At 39.7% G+C, this 18,760-nt stretch overlaps 1 protein-coding gene across 1 annotated transcript in view; it reads left to right on the forward strand.

The window, feature by feature from the left end:
* The window catches only part of P3h2 (prolyl 3-hydroxylase 2), a 159,266-nt gene that overhangs the window by 103,835 nt on the left and 36,671 nt on the right, over window positions 1-18,760 (forward strand). The window lies entirely within an intron of this gene.

Consider the following 18,760-nt stretch of genomic DNA (forward strand, 5'->3'; position numbering starts at 1 on the left):
TCTTGGGCATAGTAATTGTTTGGTGATAGGAGTAACTAATAGCACTTAGACTCTGATATTTATTCTTTTTCTTTCATTTGAGAAGTTGATATAGCAATACATGATCCGTCTATATATGATAATGCCATGAGATAACATCCATTGATGTTCTCTGTAAAAGTAATTGGTAGGAAACTTGTTTTATATATACCTATATAAATGCATATATATGCACATATAGCCCTTTACCTCTTTAACAATATGTGCATTGTACTGAGGAAGTTAGCATTAGCTTCTGTCCATTAAAGTTGATTTGGAAGGTAGTATTTGTGTGCCTCTTGACCTTTCCATGCTTGAAAGATCACAGGCATCCTCATTTCCTACCACAGGAAGACAAAAGGTTAGGCACTGGCAGCCTCCCAGTCTTCCGGACAGCAAGGCTCAGTGAAAGTGTCACGGAATTACCCCTCTTCACTCCTTCAAGAACAGACAGCGGAGAGTCCCTACTGTCTGTAGAAGTGCTTGCTTGAAAGAACAGTGGTTGCTCAGACGATTTGTGTTAGTTCCCCATGGTTGTCTGGGCAGGAGGAGGTGAAGTGGCAACTGGCAGATGAAACTAGTCATTTTATTGCCTTGGCTGAAGGTTTTCTAGTTTAAAATTGGATGTAACAGTCCTGTCCTTAAAATGTAAATTCTCCCTTTCTCTTTCTTTTTTTAGAATTTTTTTTTATTGAAGATAGATTCTTTTCTCATACAATACATCTTAATTATAGTTTCTCCTTCCTCTTCTCTTCCCAGTTCCTCCACACCTCCCCTCCCCTCTAGATTCATTCCCTTACTCACTCTCGTGCTCAGAGGGGAGGGCTTTGATGGAGACCCCCAACTTAGACTCTTTCTCCACATAATGTCTGCCTGTGGGTCTCCATATCTGTTCCCATCTGCTGCTGGAGGAAGCCTCTCTCCCTAGATAAAGCACTGGTCTATGAATATATCAGAATACCATTAATAAGCAGTTTGGCTATTTATTTATTTATTTATTTATTTATTTATTTATTTATAAGCAATGTTTAATTTTACCCTAGGTTTCTGAGCTATAGTCTCTGGTTCTTGGTTACCAAAGCAGTGTCAAATACTAGTTCCTTCTCACGGGCTGAAGGTCAAATCAGGCATTGGTTGGCTACTGCCACAAGTTTTCTGCCATCATTGCCCTAGAATATTTTTAAGGCAGGACAGATTGTAGGTCAAAGGTTTTGTGGCTGGGTTGCTGTTCCACATTTCCCTTTTGGTACCCTGCAGAGCACCTTCCCCAAAAGATACTAGAGCAAAAGATACAAGAACATAGGGGTGAGGGCGCCATGTAGGCACCGGCTTGACTTCCTCATGTTCAATGAGTTGTGCGAATGGTGTCCTCAACAATAGGGCCCTGCCGTCAGTCTCCATAGAGCAACCTTTTGTCTTAGCAGCAGTCTGGATTTCTGGGGGTTTCCATGGGACCCCCTTGGCCAACAACTCAATGGAAAATACCCTTGTCCTGCCACTGGAAGCCTCACCTCTCTACAAGATATGGCCAGGTGTGACTCCATATCCACCATTATTATGAGCCCTCATTAAGCTCACATTCATAGTCTCCACAATGTTTCTCTTGCACTAGAATACCCACAGTTCCTGCCTTCTCTCCCCACACTCTCTCCCTCAACCCCATTTCTGCCCACTTGTTTCTCCCATGCCTGTTCCACCTGCCCCCTGCACACCTGTGAAATCTCTTCTATTTCCCCACACAGAGAGTTCTCCAAATCCCCTCTAGAATCCTCCCCCTTGCCTAACCTCTCTGTGTCCACATATTGTAGCTTGGTTATCATTTATTTAATGGCTAATATTCACTTCTAAGTGAATACATACTATGTTTATCTTTCGTGGTCTGGGTTACCTCACAGGATGATTTTTTTTCTTGCTCTATCCATTTGCCTGCAAATTTCATGATACATTTTTTTTAACAGCTGAGCAATACTTCATTGTGTAAATTAACCACATTTTGTTAGTCCATTCATTGGTTGAGGGATATCTAGGTTGTTTCCAGTTTCTGGCTATAATGAGTAAATTCCAATGAACGTGGTTGAGCAAGTATCTTTGTGGCAGGATGGGACATGCTTTGAGTATATGTCTAAGAGTGGTATAGCTGGGGCTTGAAGTAGAGCGATCCCCAATTTTCTGAGGAAATACCATATTTATTTCCATAGTGGCTGTACAAGTTTACACCCCCACCAGCAATGTAGGAGTGCTCCCCTTGGTTCACATTCTTGTCAGCATGAGCTATCATTTATGTTATTGATGTTAGCTATTCTGACAGGTATAAGATGGAATCTCAAAGTACCTTTGATCTGCATTTCTCTGATGGCTAAGGATGCTGAATATTTCTTTAAAGGTTTCTGAGTCATTTAAGAATTTCTCTGTTGAGAATTCTCTGTTTAGATGTGTTAACAGAGTCCTGCCCGGTTCCTACAGTCGTTTAGTCCCAAATAAACACACAGAGTCTACATTAAATGTAAATTGGTTGGTCTATTAGCTCAGGCTTTTTATCAACTAATTCTTATAACTTATATTAGCCCAAAATTCTTGTCTGTGTTAGCCATGTGGCTTGGTCCCTTTTTCTGAAAGGCAGTCACATCTTGCTTGCTCTGTTACTGGGTCACGGCAGCTGACTGAGCTTTCCTCTCCCAGAATTCTCATTGCCCCACCTCTACTTCCTGCCTGGTCACCCTGCCTCAACTTCCTGCCTGGCTACTGGCCAATCAGCATTTTATTAAAATATGACTGACAGAGTACAAACTACAGCAGATATGTACCCCCATTTTAAATTGTGTTGGTTTTTGATATCTCATTTCTTGACTGCTTTATATATTTTAGATATTAGTCCTATATCAGATGTTTGGATGGTAAAGATTTTTTCCCATTTTGTAGGATGCCATTTTATCCTATTGGTGATGTTCTTTGTCTTAAAGAAACTTTTTAATTTCATGAAGTCCCATTTATTAATTGTTGATCTTAGTGCCTACAATATTGGTTTTCAGAAAGTTGTCTCCTGTGCCAATGATTTCAAAGGTATTCACCACTTCCTCATCTATAAGGTTTAGTGTACCTGATTTTATGTTGAAATATTTGATATACTTGTACTCAAGTTTTGTGCAGGGTGATAAACATGGATCTACTTGAATACTTCTATATGCAGGCATCCATTTTGCCCTACATTGTTTTGCTGAAGATGCTGTCTTTTTTATGGTGCTTATTTCTGGCTTCTTTATCAAAAATTAGGTGTTCATAAATTGGCTATTTTGTTCAATTCTATTGATCAACATATCTATCTATGTTTATACCAATACCATGTGGTTTTTATTAGTACAGCTCTGTAGTACACCTTGAAATCAGGGATGGTAGATCTTTCAGCAGTTCTTTTGTTGTTCAAGATTGTTTTACCTATTTTTGTTGTTGTTGTTTCCATATGAACTATGTCCTCAAGTTCTGTAAAGAATTATATTGGAATTTCGATGGGGATTTCACTGAATCTCTAAATTGCTTTTGGTAGGATGACCATTTCAACTATGTAAACCCTGCTGATCCATGAGCATGGGAGATTTTTACATCTTCTGATATCTTCTTCAGTTTCTTTCTTCATTGTCTTAAGTTTTAATTATATGTATCATTTATTTGCTTGGTTGGAGTTACCCCAAGATATTTTGTGGCTATTGTGATTGGTGTTGTTTTCCCTGACTGCTTTCTTAGTCTTTGTTATTTGTGTATAGGAGGGATATTGATTTTTTTTGTGTGTGTTAATCTTGTATCCAGCCACTTTGCTGAAAGTGTTTATCAGATATAGGAATTGCCTGATGGAATTTTTAGGGTCATTTATATGTATATATTTTTTCATATAATCTGCAAATAATGATACTTTGACTTCTTCCTTTCTAATTTATATTCCCTTTTATCTACTTCAATTGTCTCATTGCACTAACTAAAACTTCAAGTAGTATGTGGAATAGGTATAGAGAGTGTTGACAGCCTTGTTTTGTTCCTGAGTTTATAAAATTGCTTCAAGTTTCTTTCCATTAAATTTGTTGTTGTTTGTAGGCTTGTTGCAAATTACCTTTATTTTGTTTAGGTATGCCCCTTGTATCATTAATCTCTCCAGGATTTTTATCATGAAGGGAAGTTGGATTTTGTCAAACGTCTTTTCTGTATCTAATGAGATGATCACACGTTTTTTGTCTTTTAGTTTGTTTATTCAGAGGATTACAGTTACTGATTTTTGTATATTGAACCACTCTTGCGTCTCTGAGACGAAGTTAATTTGATCATGTTGGATGATCTTTTTGATGTGTTCTTGGATTCAGTTTGCAAGTATTTTATTGAGTATTTTTGTATCTTTTTTTTTTAAAGGGAAATTGGTCTGTAAATATCTTTGTTGAGTCTTTATGTGGTTTGGGTATTAGGGTAACTATGATCTCATAAAATGAATTGAGCAGAGTTTCTTCTGTTTCTATTTTGTGTACTAATTTGAGGAGTATTGCGTTAACTCTTCATTGAGTAGACTAATAGAATTCTGTGCTAAAACCTACTGATCTTGTTTATGTTCTTGTGGTTTTTTGGGGAGGGGCATTTAATGACTGCTTCTATTTCTTTAGAGGTTATATTTTTACTTAAATTGTTTTTCTCATCTTGATTTAACTTTGGTAAGTGATGCCTTCTGAGAAAATTATCCATTTCTTTTGGATTATTATAATACAAATACACATGCATTGCTCTTAGGTCAGAGGCATGGAAGAGTACATAATTTAAAATTATAGCCAGGCATTATTTAGGTTATAAAACTTGATATCAAGGAAGTAAAATGATCTAAGGCACGTATGATTGGTTTGCTACATTTTTCTCTTACAGGAAGGTTAAACAAACAGGCTGAGTATAGAGTAGGATGTCAGTCTTAAGTCTTCAGTGATCTCAAGATGTATTATTAACCTTGGCTGGGAGGTCAGGCGGAAGTTCCAATCTCTTGCCTAGGATTTCCAAAGCAATCAGCATTTATAACCTAAATAGTGCATAGCTCTAATTTTAAATTACGTCCTCTTCCATGCCCCTGAACCAACAGTCATGTGTGTATGTTTGTAAATGTAGGAGAATTTTTTTTTCTTGCAATGGATTGCCATACAATCCTACCCACCCAGCTGCAGCACATAACCTTTCTTAAATGTTGACCAATTTTGATTCAAAGACGAAGTTGAGAATGAACCTTAAACATCTGCAAATGCACAGCCAACAGCATTGTGTGTAAAGTAGAAACTCTGCAGGGGCAAAATTTTCCTAGCAAAAGCCCAGCATTCAGCAGCTAACCTCTACCATAGTGTCACATTGCAAGGGGGTAGGGGGAGCGAAGCAATGTCAACCCACAGTGTATACAAACTCAGAAACCTTAAGGTTATTTTTAACTACTGAATATAATTTCACAGTCTGCTTGATATGATTTTTTTTCCTGGCTTCTTTTTTGTTTTTTTTTTTTAAACAAATTCAAACCAGCCTTTTAATTTGAGCACTCCCTTAGTCCTTTTCTATAGTCATTTGCAACCGCTTTGCAAATTTAATTTGGCTTATTCTGGGTGGTATATGGAAAGCTTCACTTTGGCTTATTCTGACTGTCATTGGTTCTTAAGGGATATATTTTAGGTTTACCTTTTTAACATATTCATTGGTTTAGAGCAGTAGATAGCTCATCTTCCTGATGATAAAGATGGGTTGGCTATTTCATCTTTGATGTCATGGCATACTACAAAAACCAGTGACTTTGGAATCAGAAGAAAGATGATGTGGGTTCCAGCTCCTCTGTCAGGTGGATAGACTGTAGGGCTCTTCTCACTCAGATCTTCGGTTGTCTTTGTCGCATAAGCATAGATGGGGTTGAGGTGTTGAACGGGATGGTTGTCAAGGGACACTGAACTGCATTTTAGTATTCTGGTATCAGTTTGGCGACAGTTTTCTAATGAAAGTCATTCTTTAAAGTTAGTGACATTGACCTTAGTCAAATAGAGTCTCAGAAACTTGGTTAGTCTTTTGAGATACTCTGCAGTGAACAGAAGCTTTTGGTTAAAAGAGTTAGGAAAATGTGGAAGGCATTCTTCCCTGATGTGGGAAGGTCATTTGTCTATCTGTTGCTTTCATTGGTTAATTAATAAAGAAACTGCTTGGCCTGATAGGTCAGAACATAGGTGGGTGGAGTAGACAGAACAGAATGCTGGGAAGAAGGGAAGTTAGGCAGACACCATGCCTCTCCTCTCCAGATCAGACACAATGGAGTCAGCCGCCAGGTCAGACATGCTGAATCTTTCCTGGTAAGACACCACCTTGTGGTGCTACACAGATTATTAGAAATGGGTTAAGCAAGATATGAGAGTTAGCCAAGAAGAGCCTAGATATAATGGGCCAGGCAGTGTTTATATGAATACAGTTTGTGTGTTGTTGTTTCTGGGGCTAAGCTAGCCATGCAGGAGCTGGGCAGGATGAAAAGCAGGCCTGCCCGCAGCTCCCTTCTACACTTTCCCTTATTCATAGTATAGCAGTACAATGAAGACTCCAGATATCCTGCCCTAAGGAAAGATGCTCCATTTGCAAATTTATCTTACATTTTAATTTTAATGATAAAATATTTTTGCAGGTCTTTTATCACCTGGGGGTGGGGGTGGGGCACATACTTAGCAAGCTAAGAGCTCTCTTTAAGTCTCCGGTCATTTTTACTTCCTGAGTCATACTGTCAAGTGATGATCGCCGATGAGATCCTCGGCTCAGAAGATTTTCTTTCTGCCTTCCTTTGGTACAAAAACCTCAAGTATGTCTCAAGTGAATACTTGCTGGTACTCTATTGACCAGATTGAAGTTAAAGTTCTTCACTGCTAAGAGAAAACACTTCTTTGAATATCTCCATGTTGCATCAAACATAACCTTACTCAAAATGAATAATGATTTCTCCAACCCAACAGCTGTGCACCCACACAAAACTCTTCTAATGTCTTTGCTGTTTCCATCCTATTCCTGGTCTATTACCTTTGACATTTTAAAGTGACCTTTGATTTTATGTTTCTCTTGGCTAACCTGCTGTTTTATTTTTTCAAAGGGGGGATTTCCAATTGTTTTCCTGAGACTCTTAATTCTTCTCCAAACTTTCTCTTCTCCCAGTTAATCCTATGATAGCCAGGCTCTTCCCACAACTCGGAGTATCATCAAATTAATCAGACAGCCCCAGTCTCATTCCCTTCATCTGATGAAAAATGAAGCTGTCCATAGTCAGCACTGATATATTAGTTTATATTTTTTAAAGCCTTAAAAAAAATGAAACAGGAGCACACTTGCTCCCGTTTATACATAGACCCATGCATAGACCAATCACTTCCCTTTTCCAGTAGTGAAACCTCAGAACTTAGCTTTGTGTGTATTGCTTCCAATTATCTAATTCTATTCAACTGTGCTTCTATTTTGTCAACACGTAAGCATCACTTTTGTTGCTCTTCATCTTGTTCTGCTGCCCATGTACTCACATGATTTCTGTTCTTCAAGACCCTCATTCCATCCTGCCTTCCAGGATGCCTTTCCATCTAGGTAACTGTGCCTTGACATTTCTGTCTGTAGCAATGTTGCTTACTAACTATTCACGCTGCTACTGATCCTGTACAAACTTAGTTTTTCCTTCCTTCCTTCCTTCCTTCCTTCCTTCCTTCCTTCCTTCCTTTCTTCCATTCTTCTTTCCTTCCTTCTTCCCTTCTTACCTCTCTTCCTTTCTTCATTTTGTTATTTCTTTCTTTCTTTCTTTCTTTCTTTCTTTCTTTCTTTCTTTCTTTCTTTCTTTCTTCATAGATGTAGGCATCTATGTGTGCACAGGTCCATGTGCATGTGTGGATGTGTGTGTAAAAGCCCAAGATTGACCTTGGATATCTGTCTCTCTGTCTGTCTGTCTATCTATTTTTTGAGACAGGGTTTCTCTGAGTACCTCTAACTGTCCTGCAACTCAGTCTGTAGACTAGAATGGCCTTGAACTAGGAGAGCTACATGCGTCTGCCTCCCAAGTGTTGGAATCAAAGGCATGTGCCACCCCGCCTGCCTGAATGTCTTTCTTATAACTCTTATTTTACAGATTTGAAGTTTCTACTTACACTCAAAATTCACCAATTGCACCTAGTCAAACTGCTCCCTTACCCCTAGGATCCATTTCTCTGCCTCTTGGGTGATGGGATTACAGATGGACACCATATCTACATGACGTTTATGAGAGTGCTGGGATCTGAGCTTCAGTGTGAAGCTTTTGAATAGTAAACACTTTCTCTACCAAGCCATCTTCCTAGCCCAAGAGCCTTTTTTCTGGCTATTGGCAAACTATATATTCCCAATGTGATTGTATTTAATAAAAGACAAAGACCATGGTCGTTGTTTGAAAAAAAAAAGGAAAATACTGCCAGTGGACTCTTGTACTTGAACACTGGGTGCCCAGTTGGTAGCGCTGTTTGAGGAGGCTTTGGAACATTTAGGATGTGCAGCCTTGCTGGAGGAAGTACTTACTTTAGTCAGGCTTTGTGGTTTTGTAGCCCCATCCTATTTGTTGTTGCCTGTCTTCTTCCTCTGTGTTGTGAAGTTACAACCCCTCGGCTTCCTGCTCTCACTGCCTGCTGCCATGCCTTCCTGGCCATGATGGACTTTCTCTGTAATGGTAAAGCAAAATAACTGTTCCTTCTATTCTAAGTCACTTTGGTCATGGCATTTTATGACAACATTAAATAGTAACTTAAACAACCATGCCACATTTCTTTTATGTTACTCAAAAGTTATATGCAAATGAACCACCAAAGTTCTTTTGCTGAGAAACATCTTGCTACATGGATGAAATTTGTACTAACTCATCTTGAGTTTGAGAGAATAGCATGTCAAATCCCAAATATGTGTTTGTGAGTGGATATTTTAGTTAATATTTCCCCCCCCCACACACACACATTTTTATTTTGTGTGTTTGTGGGGATAGTGGGCTTTTGGGGATTTTGTCATGGCATGGGTACATGTGGAAGTCAGAGGCCAACTTTTTAATGTTGATTCTCTCCTTCCATGTATTCAAGGGATCAAACAGGTTTTCAGACTCTGTGGCTGAGGCCTTTGCCACCCAAAGATGTAGATTCTGATTACCGTCCTGCTACTGATTTTCTGGACTTACCTTACAGTGGAACAATGGGGACCATATGTTTGAAAATGTTTTCAGGTCAATTTCCCTGGTCTTATTAGAAGTGAGTGTTTGTAAGACCAGTGACAGGATCAACATTACCCGACATGTTTAGACCATAAGTATATTTTATAAAATTTAACATTCCCAGAAGTTGAGACAACCTGTCATTTTTTTTTCCAATAGATGGCTGAAGTACAGAGAATGCTTGTATTGATATATAACCTGTGGATATGGTGGGGGTATTTCATTTGTTCCCTTGTCCCAAGGTCGTTGCCGTGGCTGGATACTTGGAAAGCAGCAGATGTGAAGCCAGAGATATTTATGAAATAATGATACACTCTGTCATGAACACTGCTTCCTTAGGGAGACCATATGACCCAGGAGATTTGAAGTACATTCTAGGCAGCTTGACAGGTAAAGTTCTTCAGGACCCTTGGATTCCTTTAGAAGTTTTCTCCGGGAGAGATCTGGAAGTGAACTTCTCATTGGCAGTAAGCCATGGCCCATTCCTTCGCATATGCTGAAATGAATGCTTGCCAATAAGTTTTGAGGGCAATCTCCCCATTCTTATAAGAGCAAAGGTTTATATATCATAAAAGAATGTGGCATCTTTGTCTTACCAAAGAGGTATGAGTAGAAAAAGCTTTTCATTTACTGTTTTGCTTTTCCTGCATTCCCTGGTGAAATGCTTGTGGGAGAACATTAATTTTGCTTTGTGAAATAAGGAGTCTAACACATTAGAAATTGTAATGATGAATTTATTTATATTTTAACAAAGCTTCAATGTCTCTTCAAGAGATGATGTTGACAACACATCCCGAGCATTGTTCTAACACTGTTACAGTGGTCAGCAGCCCGGTATTCAACTGGTCACTTGTTTTCCCTGGCCCACAGGCCTCCCTTTGCAGTTCCCCGGAGGGTTCCAAATGGTTATGTAAAAAATAGGATAATAACGCCACACTTTGCTTCCTACTTCCCAGCCTTCCATTCCTTCTTGCCTACGACTAAGAATTGAGCCTGTCACTGTGTTGTTTCATGGACTGATCCCACAGGCATATTAAAGCAAACAAACAAGCAAAAACAAATCCTGTTTTGTTTTCAGAAGAGTCTCAAGAGCAGAAAGGCCAGTACCAACTCTGTATTAAGCTAGGACACTATTGATTGTCATGGGATATTTCAGAAGCAGAAATCTACAGGTGATTGTTCATCAGATGTAGACACAATCAAATCCCTGTGACCTTGTGCAGTTTCAGGGAACTGGGATATGGATGCTAATACTGCAAAGCATGACCCAGAGTGAGCAAGCCAGGAACTCCACAGGGGGTCACCAGAAAATGATAACACACATGTCTGCTTGTCGTCATGAGAAAAAAAAAACAAAACATGTTCACAGCACCATGCCGTTTATCTAGAGTGCTTCACCTCAGCACAACTTCCTACTCGGTGCTAAAAATCCCTGTTTATATGATTCAGTGCCCTTCTCCATAGTGATCAGATACCTCTGCATTCAGAGATTATCTTAAGGCTAGGGATTTATCTCTATATTCTTGAGTTTCACATTTCTATTGGGGGACACACAGTAAATGTCCACTTTTAGCTTCATTGTAATGTGTATTGCAAGCTATATCACAATATACAAGGATCGATTATTGTTATCGGCAACTTGCAACTATATTCTCCCTGCCGCTGTCACGATCAGAGGAGTCCAGTTAGGTTATAGTACGGAGGGTTATTACCAGATCACTATTACGTTTTTTAAAAAATAAACTATAGTGAAATTGTTTGTATTTTGAAACTGTGGCTCCTGCAGCATTCACAGGACACTGACTGAAGCGTGTTATGAAATGTGCAGCGTATACTTCCAGAAGAAATTTCCAGAAAGCACTAAAGTTCTGCGTCCAAGAACAGTAGCAGGAAACAAGTGTCAGAGAGGTCTTGGCACCAGCTGTCTGTTTGGTAACTATTAGTCACCCTCTGACACCTCGGGGGAGACTGCTGGACAGACACCACAGGAACCGAGATGCCTGCCTCGTTGCTCATTCCATCTCTGCCCTGGTGTTTAGAACCAAAACTGACAACCTCATACCAAGAAGCCACATAGACTGATTTCATTGTAGCCAAGGATGACTGGTCCACATTCCATCACCAAGACAGATCTGTGCCCAGCTGTCATCCAAATTTTTACTGCTTTTTTTTCTTTTTGTTGTTGTTAGAAAGCTAGACACTTTGCAGATGGCTTGAGTAATGTTGTCCAATTAAGCATGCACTTAATTTTGACTAATATTCTGGTTCAATTTTTTTTTAACATCAAGAGATTTTTGTTCTGCTTCTGGGTGTTTGCATTGCCAGGTAACATGGGTCTCCTTAATGTAAGAATCTCCTAGAAAATATAGCTGATGGGTGGCATCTGTTTAAATGCGTTTACGGGGTATCACATTTCTGGTGGCAGGTCACCATCAGTGTTTAATGTTAACGTGTTAGCTGAGGACATCACCATGTTGTGGGGACCAGTAGGCGTCTATTCATCAAACTCTGCATATTCAATAAAGGAAGGAAAGCACAGACGTGGCTGGCAGAAGAGAGCTCTTTTGACAGCCTATCCTTTTCCAACTCATTCCACAGGGGAAATCTACTCTTCAGAAAGCTCCTTCCCCTTCGTCCCCACCAAACAGCGCTTTGAAAGCCACAAATATTTACTCATAACCATGGATACCTTCTTAGCCTAACATTCCGTAAATACAGGGATAATTCATTTTCTACACTAGCATGGACATCTACTTTCTGGGTTACCGTGAGAACTTGAACACCAGGCGTTTCTGAATACTGTACATGGAGATGTAGGAGAGAAACAAAATGTCTAGAAGTTGAAATAATCCCTGCGCCCAAAAGGTTTTTGAGTTTTCTGACTAGAGCAACTATTTTGATAATTATATTCTCTAATGGAAAATACAAAAACCAAAGAAAAATGTTCCACTTTCAGTTTGTTATCCTACAAATTCGAATATATTGTACCTATTGTAAGTGATACAAAGTTTAGTGTTAAGCTTCCCAGAGTCAAAGCAGAAAAATGGCACAAGTTATCACGTGTTCCTAAGGTATGCTGAAGTAGGTTTTATAAATCTGTCAGGGGAGGCTATGCCTGCACTGAAGTTTGGAAATAATTCCATACGCAGAATTTTTTAAATTATGATAGTAGCATGACGTCACTGGGAAATAAAATACTGAGTCATGTCAGACGGTTGCTTTTTATTCTCCAAATATCTGATTCTATTCTACAAGATCTTCAGGGCTCTCCTAAAATAAAATGTGATTTTCTTATGTAACTTGACTTTTGCGCTTGTTAGACTATAATGTACAAGTTTCGTTTAACTTAATAGATCCAGGAAATTACTAAATTTTATTTCAAAATTTGTTTTCTCAAAATTGCTCTAGCTTGTTTCTTTCGGTGTTTCTGAGGTGTCTTTTATCTATTTGGTCTGGAAAAGAAAATCAACTGAGGTCAGTAACAATTGGAAGTAAATTTGGAGACCAGCAAGTGAAATATTTACCAACAAAAAATTCCGGTGGCACAATCTATATCTTGTAGGTTCATTCAATATCAGTGGGACTGTTGTGGCTGGAGAGGTGGCTCAGCTGGTAAAATGCTTACTACGGAAAGACCTGAGTCTGATCCCAGTTCCGATGTAAACCTTGGACAGATGATGTGGATTGAAAGAGAAGCTAAATAAGAAGGTGAACCCAAAGAAAAACATATAAGCATCCCCCTGAATATTAACCTTCATCAGGCGCTGAAAGAAGACAGAGACAGAGACCAACATTGGAGCACTGGACTGAAGTCTCACGATCCAAAGGAGGAGCAGAAGGAGAGTGAGCACGAGCAAGGAACTCAGGACTGCGAGGGGTGCACCCACACACTGAGGCAATGGGGATGTTCTATCGGGAACTCACCAAGGCCAGCTGGCCGGGGTCTGAAAAAGCATGGGACAAAACCGGTCTCGCTGAACATAATGGACAATGAGGACTACTGAGAACTGAAGAACAATGGCAATGGGTTCTTGATCCTATTGCACGTAATGGCTTTGTGGGAGCCCAGGTAGTTTGGATGCTCACCTTAATAGACCTGGATGGAGGTGGGTGGTCCTTGGACCTCCCACAGGACAGAGAAACCTGCTTGCTCTTTGGGCTGAGGAGGAAGGAAGACTTGATTGGGGGAGGGGGAGGGAATGGGAGGTGGTGGCGGGGAAGAGGCAGAAATCTTTAATAATTAAATAAATTAATTAATAAAAAAATAAATAAATAGGAAAAAAAAAAAGAAACTCCTGTACCAGGGAGGCAAAGTCAGGCAGAACTCCTGAACTCAGGGCATGGTCAGCGCTCATCTGTAAGCCAGGGTCAGTGAGACACCAGTCTCAAAAAAAGATAGATAGCAATACAGAGACACGCGGTGGTGACCTCTGGCCTCCACACATGTGTGCACACACACGTGCACACACACGGCACTCAAACTTGTGCTTCTAATGGTATGCTTGCATTTTTGTTTCCTTTTGTCCTGTCTTGCTCCTGAATTGGAAAGCATTGTTATAAATAGAATGGGTGAAGGAAGAGGAAAAGGAAGGAATGAAGGGCAAAAAGGGAAAAGGCGACTCGCCTCAGTTGTCTTTTGTTTATTTGGGGAAAAACCTGAACTGGCCTGAGTTACTGCCATGCCTTTCTGACTGTTCTGAACTCCCTTCTCCAGATAGCAGCCTCAGAGGGTTATCGTTTCAAGACGTGTGCATGATCTTGTTACATCCCTTCTTGAATTTCTTTAAGAGCTAGCTTCCTGTTGCATTTAGCACGGCATTCAGACTTTAGCATAACCTCTCAGCCATCTGGCTCCCGGCTACTCAGCTCTCTCTCCTTCCTCTTCCTCTCTGCTCTGCCGTGCTTTTCAAACACACTTGGCTTTTCCACTTGGGGGCCCTTGTACACTTCACTTTCCTTTCCCTGATGTGATCCTTCTCCTCTCATCCTTATTTCTGGATGCCCTGCTAAGAAGCTGCACTGCTTCATAGGACTCCTCCTCCAGCCAGCATGCGCATGCGCACACCATCTCCCTCGAGGAATTTATTCATAGGACTCCTCCTCCAGTCAGCAATGCGCATGCTCACATCACTCACCACTGGTCATTTATACCTTTTAACACTTAGCAAGGGCATAAATTATTTTCATTTTCATGTGAAATTTATCTCCTGGAATCATTTAGAAAGTGGGGTCTTTTTTTGCTTCAGGCCACATGGATCTTTTCGTCAACTCTCTGGGTGTTTAATAGAGTGTGCAAAATAAATGACTGCCAAATACGCGTGTGAACGAAGTAAAGAACTTGTATGTGACTGGATCACAATATTTACAAGTAAATTATACAGTGTATGTAAGAGCAGCTCATCTGGGCAGATTAGCTTAGCGACAGACTTAAACTACGAAGGCATATACCTCTAATTCTCTATAAGTTGTTGAATGGCATGGTGCCGTATCTGAAGTCTCTCTGCAGCTGGTAGATGGCTCCTGAAGGTGCGAGCCCGTTCCGTGCATACTTGGCAATGTCTTTAAGACTAGCCGTGGACCCGTGTCAGGACTGCATACCCTCACTAGCGGGTCAGTGTGACATCTGAATGTTCACAGGGTGCTGATTCCATCAGCATTCATTTCTTCTTCCACACAGCATGGCTGCCCCACACAGCCGGACGTCTACGCTAGTTTTCCTCATTCTGTAAGATCTGAGGGAAGTGAGCCAGCGGTTCAGAAGGACGTTCTTCCCCGCTTCCCGCTACTCAGTGGGCCGATCAGAGTTAGATAGCCTCTTCTTGTCAAACCGTTCAACTTTCCTCAATTGTTCTTTGATTCATAGTTTATTTTTCTACTTCCCAGAGTGAGCCTCTCAGCTATGGTTTGTACTAACTGTGTCTTAAAGGAAATCCCACTGGGGCCTTTAAATGCAGTTTGGGTTTATGGATAGTTCATTCTTCAGCTAAAATCTGGTGCCTAGGGACCTTGTTACAATCTTCACCCAATAAATGACCTTGTATGTAGCATTTGCATAATCACTTGTACTTTTAATACCATATCCCTCTAAAACAAAGTACAAATACATACAGCCTACGATTACTCAGATGGTTGAATTTATAGAGTCTGGCAGACAATTTTAGTTTCATGAACTGGTTTACAGTAATTCAAAAGTCAAGAGCAGCACATGAAGAAATTTTACGGTTCAGTGTTAGGTCGCAGAATCTCCTTCATATGTACATTTGCAGAACGGTGTGTTCTCTTCTGGGCTGTGTTACAAGGAATGAAAACAAGCAAGCACAGAGACACTACAATAAATCCAAGAAAAGAGCTGGACGGCCACCACTGAGGAACCCGTTATGAGAGCCATGTTCATCTGTGATTATCCGCAGCGGGAACATGAGTGTGCACCGGGACTCCAGAGGTGTCATTGTTACATTCTTATGCTATTAGCACATCTTTGCTATCCTCACACATAACACTTTTTGGCTGATGTGTTGAAGATACACTTTATTTTTCTCTTTGCATAGGTAATTGTGTATTTAAAACATAGGTGGAATATATGAAGAACGATAAATAAGTTACCAATTCCTTTCCACAGAAATCCATTCATGCGAATATACTTGACTATCACAGTGTTAAGTCCCAGTACAGGGATAAGATGATACTGAAATTCTTTTTCTGTCACAGTCGCTCTGAGAAAGTATTTCTTCAGACAGTCTTCAAGCTTGACCTCATGGGACAAGATATATTTCAAAAAGGAAGCAAAAGCAAATGGACAAATATTCTCTGTATCAGCGGACCCGCCTGAGCCAAGATGGGGTTGGGAGGGAGGGTTATAAACAGTGGTGCCTGCCTCAGGCTGCAGGTCCAGGGTGTTGATGCTAATTCATCACTAATAGTTGGTCTGTTACTCAGAGGTGGTTTCCATGGAGCACAAGAGCGTACTGCATCCATATACATGCTGCGTTCATGGGCCCTCTACATTCTACACTTTGATGATGGGAGCACACCCACAGCATTGAGTTGTTAGATCACTTAAAAATTATGCACTATTGTTTCTGAAACATTCACACATAAAAGAGCTAATCCATACAAATCCCAATTAGTCTACTGGGGTTTGGGATGAGCAGAGCCTTTGCCCACTATGTGACTAAAGCACAAACATTTAAATAACTTTTTCTACATTCACTTGACCAATAAGTTTGGATTTATACACAATTGAGAAGTTGTTCATCTTCTTGGTTCCCATAAAAATATCAGCATGTAAGCCGGGCAGTGGTGGTGCACGCCTTTAATCCCAGCACTCGGGAGGCAGAGGCAGGCGGATCTCTGTGAGTTCGAGGCCAGCCTGGTCTACAAGACCTAGTTACAGGACAGGAAGCAAAAAGCTATGGAGAAACCCTGTCTCGAAAATCAAAATATATCAACATGTAGATGCCCAAACATTTTATACTTCTATGTAATAGTGTTTTTCTTATTTTTTATTTTTTAAATTAAGAAAATTAGAATTGAACAAGAAAGCAGCTCCAAAGTCAGTCATATGGACAGCCAAAATATTTCTGGGTGTACATCATGACCTAATTTCAGGTAATAGCTAAGAGAAAGATGTTCCACAGTTAATATGAAAAGGAAATGAACATGTTAATGAGAAAAAGTAAGGACACCAGGACATAAGTTAGGACTGCATATATTTTCTGTGGTGAAAGTTGATTGTTTGTGTATTTCCACAATGCAATGGCTAGGCACCTGTAAATTCACTATTTCTTTGTATTTTTTCTTTTAAAATTGTTTTTTATTGAGTTACATATTTTTCTTTGTTCCTCTCCCTTCCTCCCCCTCCTCTTTTACCCTTTCCTGTCGCCCCCAGGCTCCTAATTTACTCAAGAGATTTTATCTTTTTCTACCTCCCATGTATTTTAAATCCATGCATATCTGTCTTAGAGTCCTCTATATTGTCTGGGTTCTCTGGAATTGTGAATTGTAGGTGGTTTTTCTTTGCTTTATGTCTAAAAACCCTTATGAATGAGTACATATTATATTTGTCTTTCTGGATCTGGGTTACCTCAATATGATGTTTTCTAGATCTATCCATTTGCCCACAAATTTCAAGATGACATTATTTTTTTCAGTGTGTAGTACTTCACTGTGTAAATGGACCACATTTTCCTTATCCATTCGTTGGCTGGGGGGCATTTAGGTTGTTTCCAGGTTCCGACTATGAACATAGTTGAGCACATATACTTGTGGTATAAATGAGCAGCCTTTGGGTATATACCCAAAACGGATATTGCTGGGTCTTGAGGTAGGTTGTTTTCTAATTTTCTGAGATGATTCCTGAAAAATCATTTAATTTTCTGAAAAATCCAAAGTGGCTGTACCAGTTTTTACTCCCACCAGCAATGCAGAAGTGTTCCCTTTACCTCACAACCTCTCCAACACAAGTTGTCATCAGTATTTTTTATGTTGGCCATTCTTACAGGTCTAAGATGGAATCTCAGAGTTGTTTTGATTTGCATTTCTCTGATGGCTAAGGATGTTGAGTATTTCCTTTAGTGTCTTTCAGCCATTTTATATTCATCTGTTGAGAGTTCCCTGTTTAGGTCTATACCCCATATTTTATTGGATTATGTGATCTTTTGGTGTCCAAGTTCTTGAGTTCTTTGTATATTTTGGAGCTCAGACCTCTATCCAATCTGTGGTTGATGAAGATCTTTTCCCATTCTGCAGGCTGCTGTTTTGTCTTATTGACCAAGTCCTTTGCTTTACAGAAGCTTTTCAGTTTCAGGAGGTCCCACTTATTAACTGTTTCCTCTCAGTGTCTGTGCTACTGGGGTTATATTTAGGAAGTGATCTCCTATGCCAATGTGTTCAAGTGTACTTCCCACTTTCTCTTCTATTAGGTTCAGTGTGGTTGGTTTTATGTTGAGGTCTTTGACCCATTTGGACTTGAGTTTTGTGCATGGCAACAGATATGCATCTATTTCCATTCTTCTACATGTTGAAATCCAGTTATGCCAATACTATTTGTTGAATGTGCTTTCTTTTTTCATTTTATATTTTTTGCTTCTTTGTCAAAAATTAGGTGTTCGTAGTGTGTGGATTGACATCTGGGTCTTTGATTCAATTCTATTGGTCCTCCTGTCTGTTTTTATGCCAATACCAGGCTGTTTTGCTACGTTTTTAGAGAAAGACTCAGTTGAAATTTTTATGATGTTAGATGACTTCAAATTTATGTATTCCATAACAGTGATTTCATTTCTTCATATCTTATGATAGATCAAACATTCTTTTAGTTATATTATAAAAAATAACTAATATAAACATTTATATCTCTGGTATGAAGAAAATGAATCTTTATGTAGGGATTCTCCTTAACTAGAGCAGAAACCAAAGTGTTTTTGCATTGAGTGACTTTAATTCCCTTTAGTTAAAAATATCTCTTTATTTCACTGTGAAGAGGCTTAGGAATGTCGGCACAATAATTATTCAAAATCCTTC

Source organism: Chionomys nivalis, chromosome 3 (genome assembly GCF_950005125.1).
Source record: "Chionomys nivalis chromosome 3, mChiNiv1.1, whole genome shotgun sequence".
NCBI classification, from domain to species: domain Eukaryota; kingdom Metazoa; phylum Chordata; class Mammalia; order Rodentia; family Cricetidae; genus Chionomys; species Chionomys nivalis.